This window comes from Cylas formicarius, unplaced genomic scaffold (genome assembly GCF_029955315.1).
Source record: "Cylas formicarius isolate icCylForm1 unplaced genomic scaffold, icCylForm1.1 PGA_scaffold_7__23_contigs__length_41026272, whole genome shotgun sequence".
Lineage (NCBI taxonomy): Eukaryota > Metazoa > Arthropoda > Insecta > Coleoptera > Brentidae > Cylas > Cylas formicarius.
The window spans coordinates 38773856-38793156 of record NW_026844352.1 but is presented as its reverse complement, the minus strand read 5'-3'; positions in this window follow the sequence as shown (position 1 = coordinate 38793156).

The window sequence follows — 19301 nt, the reverse complement described above, 5'->3', positions numbered from 1 at the left end:
CTATATTCTTATATTTAAAAAAAAAATCCAAAGAGTATCAATATTTAATTTAATACTAAACTTAAGCGCATAAAAATCGGCCCGCTGTAAATTTTTGACTTCAGTATATTTTTTTTCTAGAAAATACTCATCTGACCCAAAAAATAAACATGCTATTTGGAAGACAATATAATATGCTTTAGTATGAGTTTAAATTTGTCTTTTATATGCGTAGCTACGGTTAAACAAATGAAACGTATTCAAGCAGTAGTTATAGTGATAGTAACAAACTTGTTATAGACTTAAATTAATCGCCTTTGGAACTGGAATTTTCACGTTGTTCGTTTTGAGCATTTTTGGACATTGGAGGGTCTGTTCTGTTCTCAGATGAGACCAGAATAGCCTTTTTGGCAGGGGCCGACGAAAAAATTGTACAGAAGACCACGAGAGCGATTTGCAGAATGCTGCAATGGAGAGCGGAGCCCTTGTGGAGGTGGTTCCTGCATGACATGGAGTGCAATTTCTATGAAAGCACGAACCGACCCTCTTTTTATCCGTATGGGCGGTTGTGGTCAAGAGCAGGAGATACGTTTTTATGCATGACAATGCTGGGCCGCACACGGCAAGGATCGTGCAAGATTACATTACAGAAGTCGGTTTTCGAGTTATGGAGTGACCAGTATGCAGTCCCGACCTCAATCCGATCGTACGCTAGACTTCGTACCCCAACCTCGATCCCAGAGCTTATTGTTGCAGTACAGGAAGAGTGGCTTAACAATCCACAAGAAACAATAACCAACCTCATTAGATCTATGCCTATTCCAGTAAGAGATGTTATTAGGGCATACCTATTAATAAAAAACAAGTGTTGAGTTTGCTAATTGTCAATAACCCTATTTTTTTTTAATAATAAAAAAAGTTACTCTGATTCGGGCGGTTATTTTACTATGCTAAACCTAAAAGGCAGAAATTAATTTTAAACAATTTAAACTGATTTTTTTTTCATCTGATCAGTAGTTTCTAAAGAACTTGAGGTCAAAAGTTTACAATGGGCCGATTTCTATGCTCGCAAGTTTATTTATAAAACTTGAGTCGAATTTGCTAACGTTTCGCCAATCTTCCTGTTGGCTTCTTCAGAGTTTAACTGAAAATGTCTCCGGATTATTGGCAAAACGTTAGCAAGTTCGACTCAACAACAACGGACACGGCAGGAATCCAGAAATTTTTTAAATAGTAGTAATATTTATTTGTTATTAAATATTTTGTTAAAATAATTTTTTCGAGATTTATCGTGAAATCCCTATTTATTTGAAGCAGTGTATCCAGGTATGTTATGCCCACTTAATTTGAGCATATATATAATTTATGAACATAATCAGAGAACAGATATACAAAGGTCAGTCAATAATTTGTAATTTTTATTATATTCTCTACAAGACCTTACAGCTTTTTATTGTAAGGTAAACTTTATTCATTTAAACTTTCTCGGAATACTACCCTGTATGAGATAGTAGATTTTATAATCACCAGAAACAGAAATAATATGTTGATTAACTACTCAAGAATTGCAAAATCTAGAAATTATAAGAACTATAAAGGATCTAAATTATTTAATCTATTGCCTCTAAGCGTTAGAGAGCTGCCGGAGAGACAATTCTCTATTAAGGTCAAATCACTTCTGCTGGATGGGGCCTATTACTCATTTGATGACTTTTTTACCAATTTTAATAATGTTTAGCGTTTTCTGCGTTATGTCGCGGTGCCTTTGTATATATATTACACATATATGTAGATTTATCTCAATGTTTTTCGCTGACTTGTGTAAAACCGTAGGGTTGTTAACACCAATAAATTATTATTATTATTATTATTATTATTATTATAACTTTTATATAGGAATAACCTTCTTCCTTTTTTTCCATCAACGCTAGACGGAAAGAAGTCTTGCCAAATTTGTGGTTGTACAGAGCGACGACGTACAACTTTTTTAAGCTCATTCCAAACAATGATTGAACTGCCATATGAGTTTCGCTCGGATATGGTACAGACGGTCATATCTTTTATTAATACGTCTGTATACCCGCTCACGATCATCCGGTGACACACCCATCTGTGAATAGTACGTGTTATAACTATTTTACCGTCCAGCTAGAATACAATCTTGCAAATATCGATCGTGTTGATGTTCAGGAAGTAATTGTGGCCATATTGCCGGCCTCCGTGAATCAAGTCCTGCTTCTTTCAATCTTCCACATACCGTTGTTGCGCTTACATTTGTAGGTTATTTTTTGGAGACACAGCAGTAGTTCTTCGATCTCTTAAAAAACTTGCAATGGCACAGCCATCATCAACTGCAGTAGTTATTTTCCTTCTGCCAGAGTCTTGCCGCTTAGTAAAGTTTCCTGTACCAAAGTACAGGACACATAACTTTTAGTATGGTCATCCTGAATTCAGGCAAAAATTCGAACTACGCCTAGGATAACGTTATGATTCAAAAAACAAAAGATTTAGAATATATAAAAGATTACAGCAAACATCTTGTAAACCAAATGATCCTCAGTTTTTCCACAGAGTGTTTTGAATGAGAAAAAACAACAAAACGAAAACAATTAGTTACTAAAATAAAAAAGTTATAAATCATAAAACTCCAATCAAAAATTTTAGGGTGGCGGCATTTTGAGAGGTGCATATTAATTTTAAAATATCTATAGAGACTGTGTCTCTTATATTTTTTAATAAAAAACAATAAAAAAAATTGCCTTTTTTTAATAATTTCTAAAATAAATTGCTGCGAATAATTTTAATTTTTGTATATAATTTAAACGCTCTGAAAGCCTCCGCGATCCAGAACAACAGTTGCTTGTTTTATGCGGATTGCTAAAGAAATACAAATATAAACGAATATCTATAACGTAAGGTCCGGATCTCGTATTTCCATCAAACGATTAGTACAAATACGAAACACGAACTTGGTCCGTTTGAGTAGACAGTTTTTCTCAATGGCTAAAATCGGGAACGAAAACCTCCGAAGTGGGTATAATTGAGTATTTTTGAGTAGGGAGTAAAAAAATAGGTTCGAGCATTCAATACGGTTTTCTAATCTTCCTCCATTCTCCGGTATTTTAGAGTTTTTCAAAGCTAAACGCAAATATATCTTCCGCGCCATCTGTGAACCAGACGATCAATTTCAGAAAAAAGTCAATAACGAACTGCAGCAATCGCTGCTAAACCTGGCGTTGCACGCTTCTCGTAGCAAAGGTGTGGTAAGCAAAACAATAGCGAACTGTAAAGCCGAAAATCAAAAACATCCATACATGATAAAGAGACTGGGATTAAAATCACTAACTGAAGATTTTACAGTTCCTTTTGTGCTGCGCCATCTACACATCGAATAGCGAAAATACGAAGCTATAGGTCCTACTTTCCTGCGCAGCAGAATCAGATTTCCGCTTTTATGGCATAGGTGGGGTAAAATTCGAATTTTATATCAGGTAGCCCAAGTTTTCGGTTAATGCTATTCATAATATGAAATTTACATATTTTGATAACTGGTAACTATCGATCAACACTCATTTAAACATTTCATAAAGTTTCTTATTTTAAGATTGTTTTTCAATCAAGACCAGACAATAATTTAGTATAAACAGTGAATTAGCAAGTGAAACTATCGTACCTAGTTACTCGGTTAATTTTTCATGTCGACAATTTTAGTATTTTTCGGTTAAATATAAGTTTCCTTTCATTCCTCCAAGCAATAGAAAATCGTATGAGAGTTCCAGTTATTTAGATGAAGTAAAATCATAATTAATATTTTAGAGATCTGAACTGCCCGCATCGCAGTGATCGCGTGTACTCGATTCCTAAATTACATGACGTCAATTCCATGACACACTGTATAAGGAAATCAGGAGCTAAGTATATCAAAAATTATAGATTCGCTCGCAGACGTTAACGTTAAATGGGTAGATGCCTTAATTTATTGTCCAATCAAATTTCTAACAATGTAATTCCGCGAGTATTAAATATATGTATACTGATAGTATTTCGAAATTAGAAACTTGCCTCTGGTATATTCGACATATCGAAACCAGATGTGTCTGTTGTAAGCCCAAATTAAGTTTTGTGTAAATTTAGGGGGTGCGAGAGCAAAATAAACCTCGAAGATACGGGTCCCCGAGAATCTACCACTGCCAAGCGAGATAATGTTTGTTTAATTTATTGCGGACCATTCTCTAACGACAGTGTACTTAGGGGTTAAGGAGACGCGGCGAGTTTAAGTGAAAGCCGATTTTTAACGCGAAATGTCAAGCAATCGGGTGGACTCTATTTTATTGAATTACGTTTTCAACTAAACACTGAAAAATTAAAAATTTGCAAAAAAAATCTATATTTGATATTTCAATGATTATCACAAAAATTATAGCTGTTATTTTTTCTATTTTTTTTTGTGGACGATAATTATAAGTTAAAATTAAAATTTTGACTACGAGAGAGAGCCAATTAAAAATAATCTATTGTTACGCCCGTAATAATATAGAAAATCATCATTGGGAAGTCGACTTTATAAAAAATTGTATTGTAAGAATTTCTCATATTTCGTATTGTATGTTGCATAATCGTTTTTGATCTCTACTGCTGAGTCTGAGTCTGAGTCGAATCTGAAAAATACTGAGCATGTGACAATTTTCAGCAGCTGCTCGTACAATACTGTACATGAATGTGGAAAAACTTTTTGTGCAAATTTGCCCCGCAGTTTTATGAAAATCGAATTCCTCAGAGATGCTTTACGAGTTAACTGGGCAATTCGAGAGGGTGATAAGTGTAAATAGTGGGGTCGTTACGGGAAAGTCAGGGCATATTTTTTATTGAGCTATCAAAGGCTTAATGTCGCTTACGTCGCTACAGTTAAGGCAGGAAAAGAAACTGAAGGCTTTGACCTGCATGTGGTGCGGTTTGCATACCTTCCTTCTTGCTTTTAATAGTACATTACCAAAATAATTTTACTCGACATTTTGAAAATACATTACGTTTATAATAAGATTTTTAAGGCTCCCGATTTTTTCAGAATTTCTCCGTTTTACTTTTCAATATAGATCCAACGAATAAAAGAAATTCCGTTAAAAACTACTCCAAAAGGTTATTTTTTCTTACTAATAATTAAATATAAAGTTAGGAGGTTCAAATTTTAATTCTCAATATCAGATATCCTCAGGAATTGTTTTCAAGCCTGCAATTTGGAAAGCTCTGCTTCTCGATGTTAAATGTTAACCCAAGAGTTAAACGTCGCCATAATGAAAAATTGCTATTGATAATAATACAATATAAATACAAAATAGCAAGTTTTTGAGTTGACTTCATAGATTAAATTTAGTAATGATAGATTGGGTGAATCTATCATTACTGATCCAAAGACAGAGCGAGAGAGAGAGAGACAAAAATTGTGGAATATTTTGTTTGTTTTCTTAAATAAAATATATATTTTATCAAATGACATGTGCAAGAAAAACGCACATCATTCGTAAAACAGATTTTTGACCTACCACTGGCATAGAGCGCATTAATATATTACCATCGTCAATATTCCTAAATTAAAATAAAGCCATCACTTGATTTTCGTTAGTCCTTACGCGGAGAGTGTTTTTGATAGAATACAGTGGAAGCCCACGTAAACGCATATTGATTTTTTTCCCTACAGGTGCTGTAAAATTCTCGAAAAATTACTCTTCGTCTGTTGCTAATTGGATGGAAAAATTCTACTGAAAAATGAATAATTTCCGACCAAGCGACAGGAACGATAAATGGAAGAAAATTTTCGACACCCAAGTAACTTTGTAATAATTTAAAATATGGTTTTGAAATTTCCGATAGTTAAGTTGTGTTGCTAAATAATAAATGTCCTGAGCTTGCGCCAATCCGGTCTTCTGGCGTGTACAAACATCTCCTTACGCCGAATTTGCTTTGCTGCAGCTAAAAGTAAAACAATCAAAGATTTTGCATGCAGATGAGGTATTAATCCACCGAGACGGTATTCAGTCATTCGATTTCAGGTTAATTTTAAAACATCAAAGCAGCAGATTTGCATTTAGACGTAACTTCTGTCGGCGCCATTTAAACGGCTGCAGGGATCGCTTGATCAGGAAAGTCACATAGAAGAATCAGCTGAAAATGGTTTTGGACCACCAAACCAGACTATTTTGCTTCCTTTAGAATGTTTTAAGTCAAATCGTTTACCGTAAATTTAAGGAAAGGCAACCTAAAATATATTTTGAAAATATTATTTGAAAATAAATATGTCATGAATTCTCCCCTGCGAAACTGCAGACGTTTAGGGGCCTTCGCAGAAACATGTAAACCGATAAGAACATGCTCCGACAAAAAAAAACAATATCCAGTGAAGATGCAGTTGAGGGGAAAAATCATGCAGATTGTGAATATGAAGAAGATTATGACATAGCAAAAAGAAAGCCAGCTATAATGAGTACCACCTAATAGGCTTCTTAGAATCCGTAGAAATTTTATTGGTTTTAGTGTGTGAAGTGTGGTAGAAAAAAATAATATTTATAGTGACAAGTAGTTTCTGATCATTGTGACAAATGACTCTGTGACAGCGAACAGCAAACATTAATATTCCAACGAGCCGAGCCAATTAGAACGCGGCGGCTAGTTTTGACTATGGCGCCAAATTCAAACCGAATCGGAGGTGATTAAAAGTTGGCATTGGCATAGCCCTCTTTATTTTCTTGACAGAATGGAGAACGCATGTCGCATAAGTATGATCGCTTAGATTATTTGTTGTTAATCATTGACCAAGTAAACTTTGGTTAATGTGTTAATTCTATTTAAAGTTTTTAAAATAAAATTGGCAATGTGTTTATACTGCTTTTGTTTGTATTTTGAGGGTAAATTTACTTATAAAATATGACAATAAAATTTATTTACAACCTATATCATACAATTATTATTTATTAATTAAAAACTATGCAATATATAAAACACTGATTAGAGCATGCAATTATTTAAAAAAGAAAATATTATATGAAAATGAAAGGTTTATAAATAGTCATATTACTTTTTATTAGGATAATATGTTTGTTTCTCAATTTTTCATTTTTTCGAATTTTCCTCGGAATTTCGTTGTTCTGTGTCCCTCTTAGATGTCCTAAAAATATCTACAAAGTTCCCAAAAGATTCTTCGTCCAAACTGCGAGCAAAGCTATTCATTTCTTGCAAAATGACCTGTAATAAAAATCGAAAATTAAACGCGTAATAATTGTAGGCTTAATTCTTTCAAAGCTGTCGCATATCTTCAAATGCAATAGTGTCTACATGGAGATCGGGCTTCGTTTCCTGAATAAAATGGGTAACATTATCTTGGTAACGTACCCGGCTTGTTGATGGCTCATCAATATGCAAATCATTCCTCTCTTCAACATCGGAGCTTACAGTACCTAAAACAGACTCCCTTCTCTGCTCAAACATTGCTACATTGTCCGTATATGTCGGTTTTTGGTCGATGTACTTGAAAATTCCATCTTACAAAATTGGCAAGTCAAGTTATTTCTAAAAAATTAGATTATTACAAGACATCATAACATAACCTACAAATATCAAATTAAAGCAATAAACTTACCTTCCAAGGTCCATTTTAAAGGAAAACGGGCTGAAATAAATATCAATAATTAATAACAAAAAATATAAGTCGCTTATTAATTTCAATTTCAAGAGCAAATATAGGCTTGCTATATCGGCAAAAAACTAACGGGTTAAATTTGGCGGGCTGCTATACTATTAAACTCTTCCGATTACATTGACGCTCCTGCATTCTGATTGGCTCGGCACGTTTATAGCGAACAAGGAAACAAGAAAAGTGAGGTTAAGGGAGAAGTTGGCGGACGGACGAGGTGCATTCTGGTTAGAATAATTCTAGTTAATGGGGGATTACTTTAAGTGCTTAAAGATTGTGAATAAAGGACAAGTAGCTTGGTAACAAAACAAGTATTTTATTTGGCTTCTTTTTGCGAGCTGCTGGTCAGGAAGATAATAGAGAGAAAATGAGTTCTCTTCAATTATCTACATTTGTTGAGTCAGTTCAATGTGCCTGGGTAGTTGAATTTATAAAATAGCTTCGTGCTGAGCAGTTAACTCTTGTAATAACTAAATACTTTATATTCCAACAAACAATGTAACTTACTTAATGATCTGCAAATTTTTATATTTAATTATAGCGACTTTAATTAACGGTTCCGAAAAAACTGAACGTCCGGGCGCGGGACAGACTGTCTTTGATCACGTTAACTATAGAATGCCTGGTTTCGAAATTAAAACACCTGTTTTTCGACGAACAAAATTAAAAGGCTCTTTGCTAGTGACACTTTATTAACTATGATATCAATCTCTTTTACACGTGTTTTATGTCCAATTACCAGCACGTGCGCTGTCGCCATCACGCTGCTCTATTTTAAGGTAAAAGGAGAATTTGTTTGGCACATTCGATCCCCAACAAGCTTTCAGATTTTCCTTAGGTTTCTTTCTATGCATACGCTTGCTTTCCAACTACACCCGACGACGTTGCATTTTATAAAAATGTCTTTGTTCTGTCGATTGGTTACAGTATAACTGTCTGTAATGAATGGTTTACTATTTGAAAAACAGATGAGAACTTATCTACACTTATATACAGGAAACTGTAGATTCCCATATCAAAACTAAACATAAAGCCGATTTAGATTTAACAATAATGAAGGTTGATTCATAAATACGCTTCAACTTATACTCATACTTTGTCAACTCAAAATGAGAAAAAAATAACATAATAATTTTGTATTTGTAATTGTATTTGTAATTCAACTATTATTTTTCGTTAAACGTACGAAACAAAGTGGGAATAAATTGAAGTTTGTTCAAATTTTCTCGTGATGAATTGGTGCACCTCTTACACTTCAAAAATTCAATATTTAAGGCCGCTAGCATTCAATTTACCGCTCTCTGTTTTTGTTTGTTTTGTGAGTACCACCTACAAAAATACTTCATATTTTAGACCTTCAAGAACACTTAATAATCTGAATTATTTAGTTTCTAGAGCGTGCTAGCTGTATCAAATTACAATTTATAGTTTCAAAAACATTAACAATTTGACATCCTCTATGAAAGCATTTGTGCACCGATGTTAATATGAACTTTTTCTCTTATTTTGGCCTAAACTTTGAATTAATGAATCTCTCTGTATATTCAAGTGTTTAACGAATACCTATTCATAAGGACATCGGATCTGCAACTGTGGAAATGTTTCTTGAAAATTGTACCAGTTCTATTTTTGAAAATTTACAGGAGGAAATTCTACTCAAGATTCACATACATGCACAGCGAAAGGTCAAGATAAAGAAAAGTTTATTCTAAATAATTTCAAATAATAATTTTCAAAGGAAAATAAATTATTTTTCATAAAACTGTAGGAGACCGTCAAGAATCGATAACATAAAAATAGACGCTTTTTGATTCTGCATAAGGGACTGAAGCAAAATTCTGTGAATTGATAAAGTACACTAGGTTGAACATAAATATGAAATAAATACAGGTCTATATTAATACAATATGGCTCTCATATCGCCATGCTTGTTTGTGCCACTCACTACACGTGAATATCTCTTAGTGATACCAACCCTTACGGATAGGATAGGTTGCTATATTTATTTATTTATTTTCAACAAACAGAGGTAGCTGTCCAATAAATTAAATCGCAAAATATCACTAAGAAAAGTATATATAAGTGTACAAGGAAAAATAAACTAAGACTAATACACACTTAAAGGATGAATAATGTCTGAGAAGTTGTTTCAGTTTATAGTTACCACTTTTAATTTGGAGTTGAGTTAATCTTTTAGAAAATGCAATGCAGGAATATTACTCCAAGTTAACAGTCTATTCAAGGTTTGACAAGTCATTCTGCCACAAAACTAAGTTAGCCACCGAATGAATTAGTTTTTTAGTTTCTAAACCATCACCATGTAACGAGTATGTGAGGGTAAAAAGCACGGGCCAATATCATTTAGGAAAGTGACAAGCAATCAAGGACCCAAATACAACGCCAGATGCACTCCCGCAGTTATCTGGGTGCCTTCTGCTCTATCAAAACAATTGCATGCTTTAGTTGATAATAACAATACCCAGTCACTTGTGTTAAAATAAATAAAGCGTACGGCTTTCATAATCACGAAACTAATTTAAATAGTACACAACAAGAGTTCAGTGAAAGCAGCTGCAATAGCCGTACTGACATGTTCCGCCGGTAAAACCATCGTACACACAATGCAGCGTGCAGAAAGCGGTTCCTTCAGCGTCCGTGCAAGCAATCAGATGCAACGGTATGTTGCTTACTGAAAAAACATAAACCATTTAAACCAATTGTGCGAAAGGCGATTAAAAATAAATTACGCGGATTAGAAAGGTAATTTAATATACAAGTATTTTCGGAGTGATTAATATTTAAATATTAAAACATGATATACAATTTGAAGTAGTATTTAATTGTCTTCCAGATTAATTGATAAAATATAAGGTGTTCTATTTAGTAAAATGACATTTTCATTATGTTCCACCGGTATGATCACACATTCTGACCGCCACTGTGTATTACTGAGTGAACTTGCCTACATTTGCACTTTGTAATTATGAATATTTGTTGTAATTTAATAATTACATTCTGAATGGAGAATTTGATGCATACTTGTATGGCATAATATGTGTCCCGTCAAACAAAAATTTAAGTTTGGAACGAATTGATTTTTAAGCGAAACGTACACTTCGTTATAGAAATACGTATTGAGAACGATACTTACGTTGCAAATCCAATATGGAATTTTGCGATAACGCATTGAACGCCTGAACGTGGTATAAAATAATTGTGATGCGAAAATAGGTTGTTATGTTGCTGTTCATTTTGAAAATCTGATATTACTGTGCACCAGAAGCGGCGTAACGTCTAAATATATATATATATATATATATATATATATATATATATATATATATATATATATATATATATATATATATATATATATATATATATATATATATATATATATATATATATATATATATATATATATATATATTAAATCGAATTATTCCATTTGCATAGATGGAAAACACTAGCGTCGAAATTTGATAAATTTTGTGTTCATTTCCTTTCATTTCAATATTTAGCCAGTAAGAGGATTCAATATTTTTGTTCTATGAAATATTAAACAGAGATAATGTTCTAATTGCCAGTTGCAGAAATTATAATTTTTACGCGCACGACACATACGCAGCGTGTTTTGTGCTCTGACCTTTTTCCCTTCTTTAAAATGATTTTGGAAATAAAATATTGATAAAACTATTGATTTTTCGATGGATCTCTTTAAAATGCGACTCGACTCCGCCGCTGTATCCAGACTTCAAAATATTATTGATAAACTCGTTGAGGTCGACAATATGGAAATATTTATTATCTAGGTTCTTTCCGATGATACGGCCTTGAAAGATAATAATCGCGTTTCGCTCCAAATATGTTTGGGTTCAAAAAAATTGCTATACACGTACCTAATTTCGCCTTTGTTTAAACTAAGTTAGTTGACCCTAGAAAAGTTAAAGAATTCTTTTTCTACAATATAAATCAAATAAAATCAAAACGCTTTCAGTAGAGTGTGCACTTATTCTTTTTTGACTTTTTGCACTTTTTATGGTCATACATAAAATTCGTTTCGCATTTAATGATAAGTGATTTCGACACGACATAACAGACAAATTAGTGATATGCTCGTAAACACACTGATATCTACCTGACCCGCCCCTATCCCTTATCTATGAGCTTTGCCCAGAAACAAAAGGTATGAAGGTCATAATTACATTTTTTAAAAGGCTTCGTCAAAAGCTAAGACGATATACTTTGGCGCATACCAAACGTGCCTAAAAATGACAGCCCGTAACACGCTTAAACTTCCAGTATTTTAATCTCTCATTCCTTAAACTTAAAGAATCTTATATCTGTCTGGCAAATTTGAATAAGTGACTGCTAGGAATTCATTTATTTTCGCTGATTCGCATCAAGGTGAGTATCGCCGACGCATGGAAACTAATTAATAGACGTCTCTTAATGTGCTTTAAAAGAATACCATTCGCTTACAAGTCATTAACCTGGTATTAATTAATTATTTTCACCTTCTAATAGTTACAATTTTTAGCAAAAAGCAATCGAAATTAATAATAATAATAATAATTAATTAATTAAAAAAGATTAAAACAAGGCAAAGAATAACTGTGCAAGAGGAAAACTAGAGCTCAGTTATTTAACATGGGAAAATTCGGCGCATAATATTTTGGTCACGATCTGCCGGTTTTCGACGAGCATCTTACAGTTTGTGGTGTTTGTTATCAATTAGACCCGAGTAAGACCTTTAAAAGCTTCTAAGGTTATGCGGAGTGCTTTTTACCAGCCATTCCGTTACAACTGGACCAAAATCATTGAATTAATATTTATTTAAGTTTTCAACAATGGCAGGCCGATTGACTTTATTTAAAGAGACACATTCGTTTAATTTTCTATAAAAAAGTACTGGGCATGATAAAGTCCGTTAATATAGAACATAAAAAAATGTCTTTTGCACAAACGTGACATAATCATGTTTTGAATAACATTTCGTTGTTTCGTTATATGGCCCATCTATGATGAATATAATAATATATATAAATAATCATCTTCATACATCAGTCTTAACAAGTCGCTTTGCAGTAGTAATTATTGTGTTACTTGTGTTTTAAATAAAAAATCGCTTTTCGCATTTCGAAATAAAATTGTTTGTTTTCGAGCTATGTCGCTCTCTACTTCTTTAGACAATTTTAACGATAAATGAATGATAAATTATGCAAAAAGAAAACAGGTCAATCCTTAAAATTAAGCTTTAAATTCAAATTTTAAATGGGTTAAAAACGTGGAAATTAAAATTTATCAACGAAATGAAAGTGTCATCCATATTAAGTAGTGTTGGGACTAGTCAATTGACCACCTTTTAATTGGCTACTCAAAAAATGTTTTAAACAACATCTTGCAATTGTAGAGTGTTCTTCTTCATCATTTAATAAATTATTATACGATTGCGATATCCAATTTAGCTATAACCCTCTTGAAGAAGTATCCGAATACGATACTTAGCGATTCGGGGAATACCAACGATAATGTCGACTCCATTTGGATCCCAGAACGACGCGAAGGCAACGTAACGCACAATATAAATTAATATAAATAAATAAAAATAAATTTCATAGCATTTTAAAAATTATTTCGGTCAATTGACCAGTCCGTTTCCCTTTTAGCTCCGAAACTGCAGAATTTTTTTTTAAATAGCATTTTCCAAAATAGACACATCGAAAATTAGACACCCTGCACATTTTGCCGAGATTATCCAGTAAAAATGATGCAACCAAGAACGTGTACATAAAAATTTGATTACACAACGAATTTTAATTGAAAAAAAAAACGACTTGCTCAAATTGATAAGTTTGTTAGTCTTCAAATAATCCATTTCACGATTTCATTTTTAGAGCTTTGGATGTTGAAATGAAATGTAATCGGCTTCGACGCGCCGGGGATGCCTTCGTTTCTCAGTCTTTTCATTAACGGTCACAAAGCTCCGATTTTCGAGGCAAATAATTGTGTGTCGACACAACTATGTGACAATAGCGGCACCTACATCAAAAGGTCGCCAGGAAATAATGAAAAACCGGCAGGCCTCGCTGTTTATTTATAATGGGTATTGTGATTGTCAGTGAAGATAAAACCCAGACGCTGATTTAGAGCATTCGTTTCCACTTCTACGTATAATTATTACGAATGAGTTCGTTCCAAAGACTCGGTGGCCAAATATGTTAATCTTGTATGCGATAGTGACAAAAAATTAGGCAATATGTTTTTTTATAAAGACCACTTTAGTTACGAGTTTTTTTTTGACACTATCGGAGCGTAGCAGATCGAGTGCTTAATGAACGGGTGACTGAACGTGTTAGCATACTATACTTTTTCTACCACATCATGTCATTTCGAAATCTCTTGCCATTAGATATAAAATTGAAAGAATTGTGTATGAATGTTTATTAAATTGATGATTGACGTAACAAGTTTTATAAAAGACCTGCCTACTTATAAAAACCTAAATTTTCTCGTTAAATGATATGGCATATAAAAGAAAAAAAACATAAAGTACCGTGTATACTGTGTATACCCATATGTGTCCCAGATTCGCTTGTTTAAAGTAAAGTTTAAGGTTAAAAGGTTAAAAAATCTAGTGCATTTAAGAGCCGACTTCAGATTGACATCCGTCAATTGGTTCGGGAAATGTCGGGGAAAATCCGAAAATGGAGGATTTCGTTTTCAGCCAGTAAAACCATAACGGTTAAATTGGCAGCTGTCAAAATCTGAAATTATTCAGACCCTAGCGGAGCTAGTGCTTAATACATGAGTGAGATAAATCTGTTTTTTCTGCGACCATCGGGGAAAAATCAAAATTTACCAAATTAAAAATAATATAATTAAACAGATTATCGAATTACGAAATTTCGTACCATTCAAACAACATAGTTTTCTACTCCCGTCTGTAAAATACCTAATTACACACCGATCTAGCGTGCAGGGAGCGCCACTTTACCACGTCCGTTTCGTTTCCGATGAATCCGAGCCACTTCCGACATTTCCGAGATTTTACTGCCCGGATTTGTGAGCAATCGGATGTTTTCGGATATATTTCCCACTATTTGAATTTTGACGGTGATGTCATTGAATGTATTCGCGTTGTTGTCTATTGTGCAATCAAAATTTTCAGAAGTGTACTTAGAGGCAAACTACAAGATGGTGCTATTTCGACAGAAGAAAGAGGCTCTCTTATAGCCATCGTTATATGTAGACGGACAGATTTATTTACTAAATGGTTTGATCATTTTTTAGATACAGTCAAACTTTAGCAACCAATCCGATACTGCTGAAATTAGACAGCCACTGAAATTATAAGCCAAAGACAATCATGTTACTATTTTATGCCTACCACCACATACGACGCCTTAAGAAGATATATTGACTCACGAAGCTTGTATCGGTGCAGAAAAAAATGTTTTTGTGCGCGATTTTTGCGATTCCTAACTATTTAATTTTTGATTTGGTGTTCTGAAATTCAATGATTTTAGTAAGTATCTAAATATTTCTTGTGTAATTAATCTTAATGACGGCTCTAAGAGAGGATCAGAATTAGATTTTGACGAAATGTCTACTTATTGATAATTTGTATTTTGTACCCACTGGTCGGGTTTTTCCATAATTTGCGTCAAAAGTTAAGAAGATATACTATGAGACACACCATTCCCTTAGCAGTATATACAATTTCTAGGCTCTGGAAACTTACGGAAAATGCTTTATTTTAATAATACCCATCATCTGGATTACATAAAAAGAGACAAGTGAACGTATGTTTTTTTTTTTTTCAAAAATATTAAGTACAACCCCGTGTAGACGTTACTGGCAAAAATCTAAAGTAGCTTTGTAGCTCAAAAAATGGTTGTTGATTATTAAAAGGTGTGTAAAAAAACCTTAGAATTATCTACAACAATTATAATAAAAATGTTATTTTATGTTGATATTAACTTTTCTTCTTAAATTAAAAAAAAAAATTAATTTGTACAACATTTTTGCTACTTGGTACGTTTTTGAAAGCAGCTTTCATTCCCTGACTTTATCGAATTATCCAGTTTAATTTCCTCGCAATATGCATTCGGCCAGAAACGCGTAGGGGACGCAAATATTAAGAAAATAAAACACACACTAAAAACAATTTCTCGATACGAAAGCGACAAAAACAAATATGCGAGAAATGAGAATTGACAACGGAAATTGGCAAATTTGGAACAGCCATATTTGAAAAGATTATTTCCGCTCTGAGCATCGAACTCACGTGATAACTAGCAATTCGTCTCCTTTTAGCTTACACGGGAAAAATAGAGTCATTTTGTTCTCGTTAAAATATTGTTTGTGACCTCGTCGTGGTCATTTTGTAACTATTTCATTAGTTAATAACAATCTCTTAAGCAATTATATTTACTATGGATTATAATAAGTCTCTCAACAAAAACGTTGTTGTTTTGTTTCTCTTACTTAATATAATATATATATATATATATATATATATATATATATATATATATATATATATATATATATATATATATATATATATATATATATATATATATATATATATATATATATATATATATATATATATATATATATATATATATATATATATATATATATATATATATATATATATATATATATATATATATATATATATATATATATATATATATATATATATATATATATATATATATATATATATATATATATATATATATATATATATATATATGATGACACTATATTCCGGGATATCATCCGTTCGCTCGTTGAACTCCGACTGGAATCCTGCATCCGACTGGAATCCTGCAAATCTTGCATCCGACTGGAATCCTGCAGACGTTTCGCCAAAATCTCACTTGGCATCTTCAATGCTCGCGCTCCGAAAACACTTCGAACGGATGATATCCCGGAATATAGTGTCATCACATTTTTCCATCCGTGAATCAATACGTGAGAATATCATACACCTTTACGGGAAGGAGATCTTTACAGCCACCAAGTGTTATGAAAAACTAAGACAAAGAACGGATGATATCCCGGAATATAGTGTCATCACATTTTTCCATCCGTGAATCAATACGTGAGAATATATATATATATATATATATATATATATATATATATATATATATATATATATATATATATATATATATATATATATATATATATATATATATATATATTCCGAGATATCATCCGTTCGCTCGTTGAACTCCGACTTGAATCCTGCAAATCCTGCATCCGACTGGAATCCTGCAGACGTTTCGCCAAAATCTCACTTGGCATCTTCAATGCTCGCGCTCCGAAAACACTTCGAACACTGGGAGGTTATCGGTTTTCCAGAGTAAAACCAAGGAGTATACAGTGTAGCATGCGGATCGTGCAGCCTGACGTATGTGGGACAGACCAACAGAAGGATTTCAGCCAGGCTCGAGGAACATCGTTTAGCCATAAGAAACAAACAAACAACATCTGCTTTGTTTCAGCACCAACATCAGACAGGCCATAAAATTGATTTCGGCACTTGCAAACAAATAGCTAATGTTCCTGATTTTAGGACTAGGATTATACGAGAGGCCATCGAAATAGAAAAGTCCGGACACCTCAATACGAGAGACGACGCTCTGCATTTATCCAACACGTGGAGAACGATAATCAAACAGCAGAGCGATGCGCAGCAGCCAACGGGGACATCGCAACTACGATCGGGCGAAATTAACAACGCGACAATTCAGGGGGCGGAGCCACCTCCCCCCACGCACAAGCAGCACCGTTACCATCTCCGGCGCAGAGTATAAATGCCGCACGCACCGCCGATAACCTCTCAGTGTTCGAAGTGTTTTCGGAGCGCGAGCATTGAGAAGATGCCAAGTGAGATTTTGGCGAAACGTCTGCAGGATTCCAGTCGGATGCAGGATTTGCAGGATTCCAGTCGGAGTTCAACGAGCGAACGGATGATATCTCGGAATATAGTGTCATCAAAAACATACGTTCACTTGTCTCTTTTTATGTAATCCAGATGATGGGTATTATTAAAATAAAGCATTTTCCGTAAGTTTCCAGAGCCTAGAAATTGTATATACTGCTAAGGGAATGGTGTGTCTCATAGTATATCTTCATATATATATATATATATATATATATATATATATATATATATATATATATATATATATATATATATATATATGATGACACTATATTCCGGGATATCATCCGTTCGCTCGTTGAACTCCGACTGGAATCCTGCATCCGACTGGAATCCTGCAAATCTTGCATCCGACTGGAATCCTGCAGACGTTTCGCCAAAATCTCACTTGGCATCTTCAATGCTCGCGTTCCGAAAACACTTCGAACACTGGGAGGTTATCGGCGGTGCGTGCGGTATTTATACTCTGCGCCGGAGATGGTAACGGTGCTGCTTATGCGTGGGGGGAAGTGGCTCCGCCCCCTGAATTGTCGCGTTGTTAATTTCGCCCGATCGTAGTTGCGATGTTCCCGTTGGCTGCTGCGCATCGCTCTGCTGTTTGATTATCGTTCTCCACGTGTTGGATAAATGCAGAGCGTCGTCTCTCGTATTGAGGTGTCCGGACTTTTCTATTTCGATGGCCTCTCGTATAATCCTAGTCCTAAAATCAGGAATATTAGCTATTTGTTTGCAAGTGCCGAAATCAATTTTATGGCCTGTCTGATGTTGGTGCTGAAACAAAGCAGATGTTGTTTGTTTGTTTCTTATGGCTAAACGATGTTCCTCGAGCCAAGAAACAAACAAACAACATCTGCTTTGTTTCAGCACCAACATCAGACAGGCCATAAAATTGATTTCGGCACTTGCAAACAAATAGCTAATATTCCTGATTTTAGGACTAGGATTATACGAGAGGCCATCGAAATAGAAAAGTCCGGACACCTCAATACGAGAGACGACGCTCTGCATTTATCCAACACGTGGAGAACGATAATCAAACAGCAGAGCGATGCGCAGCAGCCAACGGGAACATCGCAACTACGATCGGGCGAAATTAACAACGCGACAATTCAGGGGGCGGAGCCACTTCCCCCCACGCATAAGCAGCACCGTTACCATCTCCGGCGCAGAGTATAAATACCGCACGCACCGCCGATAACCTCCCAGTGTTCGAAGTGTTTTCGGAACGCGAGCATTGAAGATGCCAAGTGAGATTTTGGCGAAACGTCTGCAGGATTCCAGTCGGATGCAAGATTTGCAGGATTCCAGTCGGATGCAGGATTCCAGTCGGAGTTCAACGAGCGAACGGATGATATCCCGGAATATAGTGTCATCACATTTTTCCATCCGTGAATCAATACGTGAGAATATATATATATATATATATATATATATATATATATATATATATATATATATATATATATATATATATATATATATATATATATATATATATATATTTGAAATAGTTAGAAAGGTAAGGTACTAGTGCTATTTAAAGCTGTTGCATTCTCAATTTTTGGCAAGACTATTTTGAGTGCCTTCTTTTTAGAAGGAAAGAATCATAGTATATACTGAACTATTTGAAAGTAATGTCTTAAATGGTACCATCCCATAACTCCC